General features: G+C 41.0%; 1 long non-coding RNA gene across 5 annotated transcripts in view; it reads right to left on the reverse strand.

Moving 5' to 3' along the window:
• The window catches only part of LOC106044902 (uncharacterized), a 33,123-nt gene extending 21,472 nt beyond the window's left edge, over positions 1–11,651 (reverse strand). For 3 of the 5 annotated variants that reach the window (XR_010827642.1, XR_010827646.1, XR_010827645.1), the window contains exons 1-10: positions 11,364–11,651; positions 10,708–10,916; positions 8,681–8,915; positions 7,204–7,543; positions 4,859–5,015; positions 3,637–3,735; positions 3,246–3,487; positions 2,135–2,293; positions 1,443–1,635; positions 199–325 (exon numbers count right to left, since the gene is read on the reverse strand). This is a non-coding gene — a long non-coding RNA (uncharacterized lncRNA). The remainder of the gene's footprint in view (positions 1–198; positions 326–1,442; positions 1,636–2,134; positions 2,294–3,245; positions 3,488–3,636; positions 3,736–4,858; positions 5,016–7,203; positions 7,544–8,680; positions 8,916–10,707; positions 10,917–11,363) is intronic. The other 2 variants (XR_010827644.1, XR_010827643.1) reach the window with 2 other exon arrangements.
• Positions 11,652–15,635: the final 3,984 nt, after the last annotated feature.

Below are 15,635 nucleotides of genomic sequence, written 5' to 3' on the forward strand. Positions count from 1 at the left end.
CCCTCCTTTCCTACACTCTCCCTGCCTAAGGGAGCTGAGGCCTGAGGGCAGAACTTGCCAATAAAGCCTGAGGCTTAAACACGTGTAATATTTAGACACATCACATCGTATAGCACAGTGTATATGTGTGTATGGTTTGTGTGTATTCGAACAGTACACTAGCTGGTTTAATGAAAAGCATCCCCTTTTCCTACATACCCACAATTTATGTGCAGAGATTCCTCAAGTTTAGCTGATTTGCTTCAGCTTATAGCGCAAAATCTTCCCGTGGTCCAGCAGCCCTGCAAACGCAGTTCTTAAATGTCGACGGTTTACGTGCAATTAGCTGTGTATGAAAAAAAAAAAAAAGAAAAAAGAATCTGTTGAGCTTGAAGCTGCCTTCTCATTTAAACAAAATCCCTGCCTTTCGGTTTGCACCCACACGTGCCTTTATTTTTTCCTAAGATGCAAAAAAAATGATAAAATGTAAATGATAAAATAATGATTGATAAATAATGATAGATAAATCGTAAATCAAGCAATTCAGATCCACAAAAAAATTCCATCCCTACAGGGTTTCCAGAAATGGTGATTTGGCTAGGAATGCTTGCTGACCTGAGACACAAGATGCTCTGCCTCCCCAAGCATATCCCAGGCATATTCAAGACAGGTTTCTGATGGCTATACATTACTGATGTCCATTAGCTGATTACAAAAGGCTAGCGTGCCATCCGTGGTTTTTTCTCTGCTGTTGCTGAGCACAAACACAATAGGAAATGTACGCCTGGAACCCCGACAGGCTATTTTTGTTTCATCTTGCAGCCTTCATTCAGTGGCAGATAATAGCTGGTTCATCTGCCTCTAGCTATTTGCTAAATGAGGATGTTGAAAATGTTTCAGCAGCGTTCCCATACAGTTCTTGATGTACGCTAAGAAAAAACGTCATTGCATACAGGAGTTTGTCACCTTACAGACTGATATTTGAGGCTGGTCCGTGTTGCTGTGTCATACGATCAGAGGTCATAAAATCATTTAGGTTGGAAAAGACCCATAAGATCATCGAGTGCAACCATCAATGGATTGATGGATTTAGTATTCGACTGCCATGTGACAAAATGGCATGGACACGATATCCATACCTCCTGCAAGAACATATTTTCACTTAGTGTCCTCAAGTGCCCCCGAACTTCTCTAATTTGGCACAAATAGGACAACCGAAGCGAAGAACCACAAAAAAAAAAAATCAATGAATCAGCAAGAATCAGGTGTCACCAATAAGACATCTCAGTATTATTTACGATGTCCTTGGATTGCTGACCTTACCCATATTTATGGCTGTGGACAGCAAGGAAATAATTTTCATATAAATAGCTGTGAGTGAACAGTTCAGGATTTCCAAGCTGGCTGGAGGAAACCTTTCCAATTTAATAGGTATTTATTCATCACACTCACTAAACACGGACCAATGTCTAGCTTTGGCGAGCAAAGGAACAGAGAAATGTCATTTTTTTCCACCAAAACTTCTGGAGCCACCCTCTAGAGATCCCAGGTTCTTGTTGGTATCTGCCTTTCGGGAATGATGGGGAGAAGCTCACAGCAATTTTTTCTTTCCTTACGGTTATTTTTTCAAGGGGCCACGATTATTCCAGTGAATACCTAAGACAGGAAGAGGAGAGAGCTCTTTAATTGATATCCAAGGTGACCTTCAGGCAACTTGGCTGAGAAAATTCCACAGTAAGAAGATTCTTTTTCTGCTGAATCGGTTGAAAATGTGAGCGCTGCCCCAGAATTAAAGTCTGGGACGGTAAAGCAGATAGCATGCGTCATTAAGAAGCACAATATTCCCAGAAATGACATGTGCTAAAGACAATCAGAGCCAGAAAGTTGAACGAGCCATTTCACCAAGTTCTCCCTTTTATAAATCCACATTTGAAACCGTGGTTCTGAAAGAATGAAGTTTTACGTTTTAATTATTTATTAAAGGAAGCGTGTAGGGCAGTTTAAAAAAAAAAATGTTTTAAGTTGAGATTTTCAAAATAATCCAGATATAAATTCTGATGGAATTCTGCGTATTTTCAGAGCCTAATTTTTAGGTTTCTTTGAAAATCTTTCTCTACAAATGTTATAGCTGGAATGAAGTTAAAATCAAACGTACAGTGTTTTGCCAGTAGCAGAAAAGTCTGAAATCCTAAATGATGTCAGTCTTGTTCGGCTATAAGGATGTACCTTAATTCCCACACTTCAGTCATAGCAACCAAGGAATGAATCCAGGAGCCTTGGGGAAAATCTGGATTTGAGTAACACCCTTTCACCCCTGCAAAAAAATAAAATTAATAATAATTACATATATACATATATATATGGCTTTGAGCACATACACCACTTCTCATTGTGTAGAAATCCACGGGCAAGCTCCAGTGCCTGGTCAAGACCTATCAAGTATTATCAGTTAAGAACTAAAATTGATCAGAATTTTCCAAAAACGTGCCCTGGAGCATTACGGTTTAAATCTGAGGCCCAAATATTTTATCAAACAGAAGTATGGCACCCCATCCCTTTGATGCATAGTATAACCTGATATGCTATTCATGAAAATTTTTCTTCTTGTTGAGAATCTAAAGTTAAATTATATAATATTATAATATATAATATATAATAATATATAATATATAATATATAATATATAATATTTTATATAATATTTTATGTTGGAAGGACGTCTGGAGATCACCTAGTGTCGGATCACACACTCCAAGCAGGGGCAACTTTAAAGTTAAATGGAGTTGCTTAGGGAAAACTGTTTTGAGCATGTCCAAGGATGGACAAAAAAAAAAAAAAAAGAAAGAAAATAAATTTTTATTTATAAAACCAGACATGGTTGCAACTTTCCACAGGAATAAAGGAAGAAAGGACAATGGAAATAATTGGTAAATCCTCACATAGTAGGAAAATTATTAAATAAAACACTCAGAATGAGTCTCGGGCATGGGCCACGTCCAGTGCTCCAGCAGATGGCAGAAAAACGTGCGCTGTGATTTCCAGACTGCTCCTTCCTGCCCCCAGACCAAGGAGTTGGTTGCACCCGCAGCGAGGAGGTAAATCAGCTCAGTCCTACCAGAGATGCTGACCCCTGGGGAGCTGCGGTGCATCCTGACTTACCTGCCGGCTCTGGGCATGGCTGCTCTCCACTACATCCCAGGAAAACTCCCTTCCCTCCTCCTCCCTCCTCATTTCCCCCATTTCACAGGTCAAGGAAGGAAAAATACCGAGAGCTTTGAGACGGTTCAGGTGATGGAGAGGGAAAAATGGTCTTCGTAAGGGGCCCGAATAAAGGCAGGGTGCTTCAGTAATCGAGATATGGGATGAGGATGGCTCGAACGAGGATCCGGGAGGTGTTCTGCAGAAATAACTGGCAGGATCTGGACACGTCCTGGATGTGAGGAGCTGCAGGTCACAAAGAAGATGCCAGGTTCCTGGCCTGACGAGCAATGCTGGGCTGCAAACAAGACTGAGAAAGGATAATGGTATTAATAACGCGAATAGTAATGGCCCCAGCTTTCGGATTTAATTCAGGTGGCACTTTGCTGGGATGCTTCCAACCTTCTCTAGCCTTTTATTTATCACCTTTCCTTCCCCTTTGTCTTTGCACGCGCATACCGGTCAGCTGAAGCTCCGAATAGGCGGTTTCTTTTTATTTTGGAGCAGTTGAACAACCCAGAATGGTTTCAGCAGTTGTCATATCTTCATTAGTTAATTCTGCAAATAATATTTCCATAAAGTTTCAGATAATAGAGCACTTGTGGGGCTTTTCTCTGCATCATTTATCTTCATTTGTAGGTATCTGACAAGTCGAGCGGTTTTCAGTTGGTTTTAAATGATTTATAATATATGACTAAAGATGGCAAATGATTTTTATTAGGATGTGAGCCCATGTAAGGGGAAAAAATAAAATGGCAGCCTCCTAAGACACAATTAATCCATTTCGAATATCCTGGATATATTTATTTTTGACACGTAATGTGGGGTGTGTACAGTGCCAGAGGAAGCACTCTCTGCTTTATTTACTTTCTAACTTGATATAATTCCTGTTCTTAGATATAAGAACATATGCAAACTGACATATAGAGCTAGTTTAATTAAAAGAAATTTAAAATGAAACAACAAAACTCTTGAACGTACACAAAAAGGAAATACATTGCTAGCTGAGGGAAGAAAGCCTGGTTATTATAGAAGCGCACCACGTGCTTTTATAATTAAAACAGTCCCACGAAGGACTGAAAAGGGTAAATTACATAAATCTGACCCAAATCAGAACACCTCCATTTATAAGGTAGGAAATACCTTTCAGATCAGCTGAAGACTAGGTAGCTCCAAAGCCCTTTGCTTTACTTGCAACATGAGAAGATATCCAGCATTTGCCTAAGATCCCATTTTCTCCTCTTTTACCTTAATTTCTTTTCTCCTGACATTTTGAAAACTTCCTTTTTACTCCCCAAATATTCGCCTGCTCGGATAGTAAATTAAATGTGGCTAGCGCCCTTAATGTTTAGGTTATTGTACGTATGATGTGTATTACACAGATACAGTATTTGTAGGGGGTTATATGCACAGATAAATAATGAAAATAGCTGTGATTTGTAAAAGAATATATCTATATACAAGTATATCTATATCTATATACAAATCCCAGTAAAATTCCAAATGCGGTGGCTTGGGCGCACTTTATTTGAACTAAATTTCTTTACCTGTCTCCAAACCACAATCTTAGCATTGAAAAAAAAAATAAAATTTACAACATATTTACTCTGTTTACTTTCTAACCCATCATTTATACTGATTTCAGGGTTTTCCTGGGCTTGGACAAGGGAGATATGGTTACCTCTTCCCTTATCATTAGCTTCCAGGCAGCGGCAGTGTGGCTGCGAAGTTTTCAGCACTCGATCTACTTAGAGAAAAATTCGTCGGTGACGTTTTCTGGCCTGCGTTTTCTATACAGGTAGTCTCGGAACTGACGTGGTTCTTGCAAGCCTTAAATTCTGTAAATAAGGTGTTGAATACAAGATATTTATTTAAGAGAATCTCATAGACACACATGCACTCCAGGATACAGATAGATCCATTGCCACTGTAATTAAAATATGCACAGAGGAACCTTTCTAGTGATCTCGGAAAAAAAGCGTGTATTTCTTGAATATCGAGCTAGGAACAAAATTAACCTGACATTTGTATTTGACAAGTAAGTTAATGCTGCGCTAATCCCCTTCGGGACGCCGCAATTTTCACCTGTCAGAGATGTTTTAGCCCAAAGGGAGCAGCAGTCCCATCCCTTTCTGTTCTACTTGAGCTGGAGAAGAAAGAAAGAAAAAGAAAGAAAATAAAAAAGGAAAAAAGGAATGAAAAAAAAAAAAGAAAAAGGAAAAAAAAGGGGAAAAAAGGAAGAAAAAATGAAAAAAAAATAAAAAGAAGAAAAAAGAAACAAAAATAAAGAAGCCACATGTAACAGGCTGTAAGTCATTATGTTCTTACTATCCCTTGTTTTCCTAAACACATTTTGGGAGAAAAAGGGCTGTGGAAGGCTTTGCACGTCCCTGTGGATACCCTGGGAGGAGAAATATCTGCCTGTAGAGAAGGTGAAAGTCTGCGGCAGCTGCATCCTGCCAAGCAGCAGGCTGAGAAGTTTCCCTCTCCCAAACTAGGCAGGTGGGGGGCTGGGGTATTTTTATTATTTATTTTTTTTTAACACAGATATAAATAAGTTTCGCTTGAGACTTAATTGTTAATTAGTCCACTTTAAAACCAGATATGTTAAATTCATTACGGCGCTAACCCAGTTTGAGATGCATTAGCATTCATCTTCCCCGCTTAATCACTCCAGTATTCATTTAAAATTCTCTCAGTAATCTAGTCTGCAAATTTTCAAGTTGATGGAAATGTCAAAAGCAAAAGGGAGAAACGTCTAATTAGCTGAGTACCTTGCTTGTTGCAATTTCTTGGCAAATAATAAGGGGACTTATGTAATGCTCGCTGCAAGAGGGTGCGGTATTTCATAGGAGCCTTTGAACGAAACAAAGAATAGCTCGTGATGACTGATTGTCTGGGCAATAGTGAGGAATAATAGAGAAATAGTAGAGAAATAGAAATAATAGACATTATTTCTGTCTATGGTACAGAAACGTAAAATCTAAGTGGTTCTAAGGTTCAAAAAAGGGAAAAAAAAAGAAAAAAAAGGAAAAAAATGACAGCTTTCCTATTTCAGATTCCTAAAAAAAACTTAAAAATTAAAGAAAAAAATAAAGAAAGCTTCAATTGACTAAAGTGAGATGGATTTTATTTATTTTTTTAAAGGAGTGTTTTGTTTGTTTATATTAGGGCCCAAAGATTGTATACAAATTGGCTGTGGCAATACCTAGGTGAGGCTGCGTAACTTATTTCTGCATCTCGTCACCAGGTTCCTTCACTGTGGCTAGCTTTAAATGAACGTGTAAATTAAATCCGTCTTCGAGTGCCTAAGATCTTCAGGCAGGAAACGCTGGATTTGTTTGGGGAGGCACAAATTATATATAAGTACTAATCAGTGCTAGCCACTAATGAATTCTACTTTTTTTTCTCTCTCTCGTCGCCAGATGTTAGTCAAAGTCTAAAAGTTCCTTTATTTTCCTTGAATGCAATTACTAAGCAAATGTTTTGGAGAAAGAAAATTCACGACCTCATTAAACAGGAGCCACGGCCCTTTGCCATTTCCATTTCTGTTCTGTTCTGGAATTGGGATGACTGCTGTTAAATACCAAAATCCATCACGAGTTACACCACCAAAGAATGCAAGATGCTGCAGTTATTTCCTTCTCTTCATCAGAGAAGTGTCGAGATGGTTTCGACACCCATGTAAAGGGTTTTTAATAGTGATACTGTGCACCAGGGTAACGTCAAATATCTACCAGCAGTGACATAACGCGGGCAAGGGTAGGAAAAAAAGTGTTATTTCACATCCTGACAAGCACAAAGAAGTTTGAAGAGCTGATTTCCCACTACAATCAGCTGGGTTCCTGTCCTAGGGAAAGGCTAAAGACTGAGTAAAAGATGTTGGAGTAGAAAATGATGAATAGAAAGAAAGTAAAAAAAGAGAACAGATGAGAAAAGGGTGAAGGGTAATGCAAAGCGAAGCAGGAAACATGGATCAGCCAGGAGATAGCGGTGATTTTGGTTAGTGACCTTGAGATAGCTCACCTGGGACCTGTTTTTCAGAGACTGGAGGGAATCCCTTGACTTTCAGAGACGCTCAGGAAACCAGATTGCAGCCCAGAATTACCAGGCGCTTTTGTAAAGAGCTCCTTTGCTAGCCCAAAAAGTGCATCTGTGGGTGGAAAATGTTCTTCCATGCCCCATTTCCATTTCATCTCGATGGATCCCTTGAGCTGCCTCCTGCTTTTACAGTCCTTTCGTATCTCCTGGTTCTCCTTGTGTTATGATCTCAGTTTAGTACCTGAACTCGCGACGAAATCCATGAGGAAAATTCCCTGATGGCTTGGTGATCTCCTGCTGTGGTCGTAGGGTCTTAGTTTGAAACCTGTTAGTTTGAAACCTGTTAAGGATCCTGTGTACACCAAAGATATCATAGAAATGTAAAAACAAACTTACAGACTGTGCTCCTTTGCTAGGGAAAAAGGAAAATAAATAAATAAATAAATAAATGTATAAATAAATGCATAAATAAATAAATAAATAAATAAATAAAAGGTCCTTCAGTAGAACTTTGCTGAATTAAGTCGAGGGAACAGCTCTGGGAGTTTAAATTACAAGAGATTTTTGAACGAGGACAAGTTTTGTGGATATAAAACAAGGGCTAGTGACTTTAACAAAGTCTGAAAGCCTGCGACACACATCTGACCAGATTAATCCCATTCTGCTGCACTTACATGGCAATTCTTTGTGTATGATGGATGTAGTATATTGAATAAAAATTCCATGACAGCTCTTAACATCTACTACATTGATCTCTGCATCAAACAGCTCACTGTAAGACACATTTAAATAATCTTTTTTTTAATTAAAAAAAAAAAAGGTGAAAAGGTTTTGTGTTGGAACAAAATTCCTTAAGAAATGTTCCATAAAAGCAAAAGAAGAACCAAGAAAGTGATGGCAATGTGCATGATAACAGGTTACAGTAAGAGAGGAAAAAGTAAGTAGTCATTTTCTGTTATAAGAAATAGACTTTTCAATTAATTTCTTCTTTAGAGAAAGCTAAATCATTCATGATATTTAAATAAATGCATCCAGTTTAGACACCGAAAGACCATCTCTGACATCCCACGTGTATTTATTCTTGTTTATTCCTATGGTAATAGTGTGACTGAAGATCTGCATCCCTGTTATTGCTGCTTACAGGAGGACTAAACCCAAGAAAAACAGGCTGTTGACTCTGAACCACTGATTAACGAGTGATAACAAAGCGTTATTACAATCTGTGTGAGTCTGAATGTCAGCTGGGAGGAAGAAAGGAAGAATCAGCTGGGAAAAATAACTAAGACGCAATGAAGAGTACACAAATCTTTTTAAAAATGAAATAAAATTGAAATTGAAAGCAAAACATGGCTAAATCTAGAGGTCTAAAAAGGAGACAATGTGAGAGGAAACACAATATTTTTTAGGCTTTTTCTTAAAAGAACAGAAAATTGTGGTGTTAGCCCGGTGGTTTGATTTTTACCTCAAACACTCTCTCTATATCCTTTTGTGCCCTGAAATACTCTACTTCTCATACAAAAAGGTAGGGCAGCTTGCCAGAAAGTCGGGTTCAATCTCTTTGGAGAAGTCCTCAGCCGCAGCTCATGGGCTCCAGCCTTTCTTCTGCCTTGGCGTTACGTGGCAGCAGTTACAGAAAAAGCTTTAGGGCAGAGAAAATGTGAAACGCTTCCATTTGGGGCCGTAAACATCTTTCAGAACTGAAAAATAGACAAAATAGTAGGAGATAATAGGACGGAATGCTTTGTAAATCCTTCAGGTCTACAGAAGAAAATCCCCACCTGCTGTCCCAAATCATTTCCATCGACTTCGGGGTGACTCCCTCAGTGTATGGCCATGAAGAATCCAGCCTGTAATGTTTAACCAACATTAAGCACATTTAACCAACATGCTAAGGACCCGTTATGCTGAGCAGACTTATAAAATCTCACCGCAGGGGATTTAGTTTGTGTTACACTACTTGGTGGCACAGAAATCCTACAGAAAATGTTTGGATGAGTTTGAGGGTGAAAATGATCGTTTTTCATTCTGACCCAGGTCCTTTCTACAAGGGAAAGAACAAAGCACAAAAAATGTTATATAGCACAAAAATATATATACTTTTTTCCTTTCCAAAAGGAAAACAAAATGTGAACATTATTCATTTCTTCCTGGTTTTTTTTTTTCCTTTTTTTCCAAAAAAAATGTTGTATAGCACAAACTACTATTGCAAAAAGAGGTTCGTGTTTATTTCTGTGCATAAGGAGAGAGAGATGAAGGTGGAGAGAGTTCAGCACCATAAAATACTAGAGACAGTGGTTTGGGTAAGTAAATTATGGCATTTGGCACCATGGGAAACTTATGGGATTTAATGTCCAACATGAAGATACAGTGATACACAGATTTCTCAGAAAGTCAGAGGGGGACATATAAATCCACTTAATACTGGAAAACAAGACAGCAAGGGAAATACTAACAACTTATTTAGATATGAAAGGAATGAAACAACCCTTTGTAGCCACTTACATTCAGGTTATAAACCCAAAATCGAGGTGCTTGGAGTTCAAGAGGCGTTTGGACAATGCTCTCGGAGATAGACTTTGATTTTTGGCGGGTCCTGCATGGAGCCAGGAATTGGACCCGAAGGTAAGATGAGTTAGAAATGGGAGAAGTTATTTAGGCAGAGGTCTCCTGGGTCTCCCATTCCCACCCAAGGACATGAGAAGACGTGAGAGAAAGAGAGAACGTGTGGCACGTGTGGTTTTTTTTCAAACCGCTAAAGTAAAATAATGCTGCTTAGGCTACTGGTGTGTTGAGATCAGCAGTGTTTGTGTTGTCTCGTGCTTTCCTTGTGATTTCCTGGCTGCACCTCTCCATCTGCTGGCTCCTATATTTAGGCTGCAAACATTTGTTTGGGTGTTCAGAGGGCTTGGGCCTTTTGGTCCTGATCCACGACCAACGCTCTGAGATGCTGCTGCCACGTTAATTGTGGGTATGTTACAGAATATCGCAGCATAAACAAACTTAACAGAGCTGAACTATCGCTGGAGAATTAAAATAGCCATCTGCTGTAACAGCACAAACCTAAAGTCTTTCCAAAACAGAAAAAAATGTCATTGTACTTGCATTTCACCCGTATTTTAACTGCTGCTAATATTAGAAGCTAATCAGTGCTGAGCACACAACATCACAACATCCCTGCTATTTAGCAGAAAGGCTATTCCCTTATTTATCCTACCCGGTAGCCTGAGCTAACGACCAAATACTTCTGCGAGTCACTAAATGTTGCCCCCAAAATTACCGCTGTGACCCTCCCAAGCTCAGAATGGCACTGCTTACAAATAATGTTAGACTTCACTGATTCAGTAACCTCGTAATTTGTTCCCCGTGTGCAGAACAGCGTTCCCTGGCGTTTATGTGAACGAAAGAAATAATTGCGTTCTGGTTATTGTTTTTAACCCCGCGATTTTTAATTTTTTTTGGTCTTGTTTTTCCAGCGTAGAAGGCACTTACTCCATTCTTTCCTTTACGTGGTGCGTTGGATGCAGCGTGCTGAGACCGGAGACGTCTCAGAACGTGTCGGTGTAAAATCTGCCTCCCTCGTGTGCCTGAGACAGACCCCAAGTGGAGCAGGAACGCCCTGTGCAGAGCGTGGCTATGGGCGCGCAGTCCGAAGGGAGGATCCTTCGATGTCTCCTGCTTCCACGTCTCCTAAAATGATCCTAAATAAATAAATAAATGAATTAGCACCAGCGAGGCTCTCTCCTCCTGCAGGAAAATGTGCTGGAGGAGGAGCGGGAGAGGCCCAGAGTGGAAGCAGCAGCCCAGGCAGCCTGGGCTCATCGTATAACCGAAGCCTCCATGCACAGGAGGAGCAGAGGCCGTTCGGTTCCTCCGAGCAGAAGGAGCTTGTTCCTGACTGCCTGCAGCCCATCCGTTCAGTTCAAACACTGAACGAGGGCTGGGCCACGTATGGGACACGTTTTATTACACTCTCCCCCTTACTCCACGACTGTAACGTCCCTGTTGCTTCGCAGGGAGTTTCCAAACGCCGTGCTGACAGCTTTCGGCTGGCTGCTCCAACAGATGGACAAATCTGCGAGCAAGACGACGCTCGTGTTTTCGAAAATTACAGCGAAAAGCAGGGTAGGAAGAATAACTTGTCTTACGCTTTCCCAAGGCTAGATCTTCCAAATGAATTCCCTTCATGTCGCCGAGCTCCAAGCGCGCTGGAAATCTGGTGAAGAAAACTCTGATCTGCTTCCTCTTTTCAACTCCAAAAAAAAAATAAATAAATAAAAGAGAGACCAATTTAACAGAACAGTTGTTACAAACAGATGTTTCGAAATGCAGACGGTGATTTACATAAATTCATATTCAGATTCCTCGGCTTTCCTCTACCATAAACAAGAAAGTTTTGTCGAGTGCCCAGGGATAGCTTTGTTGTGCCGGGTGCTAAATCAACACAATTTGCTGTGCTGGTGGTTGTTTGTTCCTTTTCCACGGGCTGCTGGAGGCTGGTGCGTGGAGCACTTTCCTTCAAAAATCATTTCGTCTGAAGGCTCTTTTTGAGTTAATTGTCCGCAGTCTCTGAGAGCTGGAAGAAATACAGTCAGGAGGAGAAGTTCCTAACCATGCATGCAGCCTGATTTTCCAGGAAGGAAAAGCATCCAGCTCTCAGAAATACCAGATGGATATGTGGGAGCTACGGGGCTAGAATATACTCCTTCGACTGTGCCAGCTTTTCAGCAGATAGCAATTGATACCAAATAATTTCTGACACCCTCCTCTGTCACCTAGAGGGAGATGTGTGCCCAAATCCTGCAGATGACAGCGTACTCACCCACCAAGTGAACCCCACGCCAGTTTTACTTTAAGAGTTCAAATTCTCCGTGTTGTTCTGCAAAAAGCTGCCTTTCAATGGCGTCCCCTCGAAATATCTCCCTTGCAAAGCTACTTTTTCCATTCTGTTTGGACGCTGTTTAGACCAACAGATAACAAACAGGGATCCAGGCTGGTGGGGTGGCTCCTCAGACCCTACAGCTCAGCGAGGTTCTCCAGGCTCTGTATTTTCGGAGGTGCCATAGCACTGCTGTGTCGCTGTTCATCCCATAAACTCATCGAACACGTTCATACCTAGCAAAGCTGTGAGTTCTGATTTCTTCCAAAAGCTGGAGCATGTATTTACCCCTAGCAATCCCTGCCAGGAATAAAACACCTGGACGTTTGCAATGACGAGGACATTGCACGTATATTTATGTTGCTTTCCCGCTCACACCTAAGTCGTTAAACAGACGAAGCTCCTAATGGTATTCATTAAATCTCCACCTTAGTATGCATAACCTATTCGCCCACACCTTCTTCCCTGTCCTGATGTTATCTGTGAGTTACAACAGGCCGTTAATATTCCGAAATGATTCGATGTAGAAACCAAATCACGCCACAAAAAAAAAAGAAAAATAAAGCCTTGCTTACTTATTATAGACACCATTCTTTCTGCTTAGACCCTCTTTTGCATTCCTGAAAGGACAGTGAGAAACGGAATGCTAAACCACTCCAGAAAGAAAGGAGGCTGATGAGTTATAAGACTGCGGCAGGAATTTACAACCTCGTGAATCCGCTCTGTACCAGAACTTTGGAAGAATTGGCCTTTTTGCTTCCAACATCCCTGCAAGGGTAAAATAAATGCAAACTGATGTACAGATTGGTTCTTATTTGGGCTGCCGCTGTCCTTAAATTAATTTTTCCAGATTCTGCTTCCTTTTTTTTTTTTTTTTCCCCTCCAGCAATCTGAGAACAATGGCATCATGAAACAGCCCAGTTCACAACACTGTATAAAAAGGCTCATTAAAATGCAGCCTCGTTAATTACTTTTGAAATTAAGTTATACTGGCTATCACTACCTCGGCGCTTCGGATTCTTCAGGCATGCATAAAAGAAAAGTTATTATCGCACCTCCAGAAAGCATTTAAATAATAATAACAGCGGGAGGCTAACACCAAACCCTATAAGAGATATAGGGGGAAGGAGAATCGGTACGTACACTCCTGAAACAGGCACTACTCCATTTGCCAGCCCGTGCTTTTATCCCATTTGCCATCCCTTTACCAGCTCACGAGGCAGCTCCCTGCGTGTTATCTGTATGAAACGGTTCATAAACAAGACCCGGCTGGGGTCAGAAAGCCCTGAGCATCCTGGGCTGAGTCCAGCGTTGGCCCTGCTTGGAGGAGGAGGTTGGATGGAGACCCCCTGAGGTCCTTTCCAACTGCTGGGCTCTGCGGTTCAGGGCTTACAGCTCTGCTGTGGAGCAGGACAGGGGTGGCTCAGGCTGAGAAGCCTCGCTTGGACGTAGGAGGCATCACTCACTGCAGGAATTTTCCAAAATCAGATTGCTGAAGGAAGAGGAGCCCTCCTCTTTCTGTCTGTCAGGTCATTAGTTCTAAGCTCTTCTCATTATCTAGCTGGTTTTCCTACACAATGCACTCCTGTTGTGATTTGCCTCTTTTAGCTTTTAAATACTGGCAGGTAAGGCCTCAGAAAGACTCCCCAAAAGTTTTTGTGTATATATAATATCGGGTACAAGTGAAAAATGTGGGATGTTTGCAGTGCATCTTTGGTTTCCAGCTTCAGTACAGCAGATTCACAGAGACGCCTTGTTTCTGACGATCTGATGCTCTCAGATAACTTCCATGTGCTCCTGTGAAATACTCATTAGATTGTTTTATGTCAATTTTCAAGAGGATTTTGGAAAGCCACTTTTCAGTGTAAGTATTTAGCGTGGCACGCTTACATAATTTAATGGTTATACAGACTTATCATTTGACATAGTGCCAATCGATGTGTTCTACAGGTTATACCTAGGACTGTTACCAAAAATACAACTGGAAATGATCTGGAAATGCATTACCTGGAAATGTCTGGCCTCGTGACACTGAGAGATGAGCACGCCCATTAAAAACAAAGTGCTTTGCCAGCTCCTTGACGTACCAAAATGGCTGCACGAGCATCCCCCCGGAGCGTCGCATGCCTACTGTGGATGTGACAGATGCTGAGTTGTAACTATTGCTTCCACCTAGGATTTCGTCAGGACACTTCACATAATATATACCCTCCATTTTCCAACCACATTCTTACACCCTCACGCTGAAATACGTCGCCGGAGTGATGGTACTTGGAAATGCACATCGCTGGAGCGTTTCTTTTCTCTGATACTTCGTGCCAAACGCGGTGCCTTACACGCGCTCCACATTCGTCTGTGCCAAGGAAAACCATAACTAAATCGTAATTAAAAAAAAATAAGAGGTTATTTAGAAACACCACATGGACTTAGACATGCCTACGAGAGAGAAAGGCGTTAGGAAGCCTCGCTGACCTTTTCAAAAAATGTTAGATTTCTGTTTTTATTGGAAGAAGCTGCGCTGGCACGAGGATGCAGGAATTCAGCCAAGCCTTTTAAAATATATCAGCGTTGGGCTACTTCTGAGCAACGGCAGAGTAGCTTGCAGTCTTATCTCTGTCTCCCTCACGTAAATTTACATCGGCGCACAAGCCACGCTAATTATTTGTTTCTTCTTGGTAAGCCCCCAGCATTTTTAGTATTTTGTCTGCTGCAACTTCCGAAGGCACAGCTCCCAGCCCCTACGGATGTTGATGTTATGCTGCCACTACTCTGCACGGCTGGTGTTTCAGCTGAGTCTCAGTAAGACCAAGGGTAAAATCCCAACTCAGCCTTTTGGCAGGGTTGTGGCTTGTTCCCACAAAACCCTTGGCAGACCAACCTGTGAAATGAGGCAGAAGTTCCCCACTTCTCCTGGGCTTTGTCTGTTTTGCCTACCGAGAATGTAAGTTATCTGGGGACAGGAATCTTCACTGCGCTGCACGGTGGGCTATCAGCACCGCTACTTCTTGAACTCCTGAGGATCTAGGAAGAAATATTTTCTCTTTCAGAACCTGGAAAAGGTTTCATTCTTTAACTTGCAACAAGCAGGGGAGCTGCCCAGAGTTAGAGCTCACCCAAAAGCCAGCCAGGGCAAGCTACAAGAAAAGAGGGATCCCCCCTGGTGAGAGTCCGCTTGGTCTTTTTGTAAAGCAGCTTTACTTATAATAAGCAACACTGGTGGTTCCTTAAATTATCTTAGAGAAGTGCAGGAAATTTTTTCTTATATGGGAAATTTACGTTTTCTCAATTGTTTCCACTAAATGTGTTCAGGCATATCATAATAAACTCCTTTTAAAAAATCTAAATGTGAAGTATTTTACTATTAACAAACCATTCAAGTTCTGTTTCAAAGTAAATACTCCAAAATTTCCGACTTTAAAGACGTATGAATCTAAGAACAACATTTCTGACTTACTGGCTTGAGTCATACAAGTACATTTTCCTTTCTTACGTAACTTGCTCATTGACTTGGTCTGTTGTAGGCTTTCGAAAATGGTAGAAG

Source organism: Anser cygnoides, chromosome Z, assembly GCF_040182565.1.
Source record: "Anser cygnoides isolate HZ-2024a breed goose chromosome Z, Taihu_goose_T2T_genome, whole genome shotgun sequence".
NCBI lineage: Eukaryota > Metazoa > Chordata > Aves > Anseriformes > Anatidae > Anser > Anser cygnoides.